We start from the raw sequence: 1683 nt of genomic DNA, 5'->3' as shown, positions 1-1683 counted from the left end.
ACAAATTCACTTTGTGTGGCAGAAATAGGTTATAAATAGGTACTGTGATATTGCCCTAACTATCCATCAAAAGGTTCAGTTTCCTAAACAACAATACTAACCTTTGTATAAAAGGTCAATCTTCAATACTCTATCACGGGAACATACACGTGATAGTCTAATGAATCTCTCATCTGAATTAGGATGATTATCATCGACCTTCGGTATTTCCAATGATTCAGTATTGCGTAGCGTTTCATAGAAATGACCTGTGTAAAGATGCGTTCAAGATTATTTGTAGAAAAGAGTCATTTGAAAAAGTAAGATGGGAAAATCTTTGACACAAATTTTAAGGAATTAGTGATAGAAAATAATATTCATACTACAATGTTTATTATTCATGTGTCTATTATCAATCAATCAATACATAATATAAATGAATTGCTGTTCGTTAGTCTCGCTAAAACTCGTGAACGGCTGGACCGATTTGGCTAAGTCTAGTCTAGTTTAGTCTTGAATTATTTGTGGAAGTCCAGAGAAGGTGTAAAAGGTTTAGGAATTAAAATGGTCGGAATTATATCCAAACAAGAAAGCGTGAGCGGAGCTGCGCGGGTTAGCTAGTATAGTATATAATATTTGGCAGAGTTGCAAAAGTGACAAATTCTATTACAAGGGGCTACATAATAGGTAGTACTAAATAATTATGCAGGCGGAGACGCATATATGAACTAGTGTATACATAATATTTCGCCTTGTTTCCATGGTATAAGGTATAAACTATAAGGAACACTAGTTGTTACTTCTTCTGTGTGACTTCACAAGGTCGTCAATTCGATACCGGTATAAAGTGTGCAGATAATTTATATTACACCAAAAAAAACTTTACAGATAAAAATATTCACTCTTAAATCTTTAAAAATTGGTAATTCTGTTAAAACGAAAATACAAAAATTCTAATAAACAAAAAGCAAAATGTGCGTCGGCCGGGAATCGAACCCGGATCAACTGCTTGGAAGGCAACTATGCTGACCATTACACCACCGACGCAGCTGTCTGCATCGTCGAAATTTGCGTTCAATTTCCACGACGCGCTTGCGTTGTTTTATCGAGACTGACGTCATAGTATGAGCGAGATAAATATTTTTTCTTATTGTACAAGCAATGAACACCTACTTTTAGTTATAAGTCGTTTTTGTTAGTATTTTTAAATAGCAAATAGTAAAGTAGTGGTAAAGTGCTTTTTTCTATAATTTTAAAGTGTTTATTTTTGCAATTGGTAATATTTTAGAAATATGGTTTGTTCCATTTAGGTGAAAATTATTCATAGAGGTTAGTACCCGGTGGGGATTTCGCGTAAATATGTGTACGTGAATAGAGAAAAGAACTTATATTTGCATTGCTATTATCATAAATCTATACTAATATTATAAAGCTGAAGAGTTTGTTTGTTTGTTTGAACGCGCTAATCTCAGGAATAACTGGTCCGATTTGAAAAATTATTTCAGTGTTAGATAGCCCATTTATCGAGGAAGGCTATAGGCTATATATCATCACGCTACGACCAATAGGAGCAGAGTACCAGTAAAAATTGTTACAAAAACGGGGAAAATTTTGACCCATTCTCTCTTATGTTACGCAAGCGAAGTTGCGCGGGTCAGCTAGTATCTTATATTGGCAGTACGTTCGTCAGGTCACTTGAAAAAA

The 1683-nt window shown here is 34.4% G+C and overlaps 1 non-coding gene across 1 annotated transcript; it reads right to left on the bottom strand.

The window, feature by feature from the left end:
- Nucleotides 1-954: 954 nt before the first annotated feature.
- TRNAG-UCC (transfer RNA glycine (anticodon UCC)) lies at nucleotides 955-1026 on the bottom strand. The gene has a single exon. It is a non-coding gene; the product is annotated as a tRNA-Gly (tRNA).
- Nucleotides 1027-1683: the final 657 nt, after the last annotated feature.

Source organism: Anticarsia gemmatalis, chromosome 23 (genome assembly GCF_050436995.1).
Source record: "Anticarsia gemmatalis isolate Benzon Research Colony breed Stoneville strain chromosome 23, ilAntGemm2 primary, whole genome shotgun sequence".
Taxonomy (NCBI): Eukaryota; Metazoa; Arthropoda; class Insecta; order Lepidoptera; family Erebidae; genus Anticarsia; species Anticarsia gemmatalis.
Note: the sequence above shows the minus strand (reverse complement) of the source record. Positions and strands in the feature narration are given on the sequence as shown.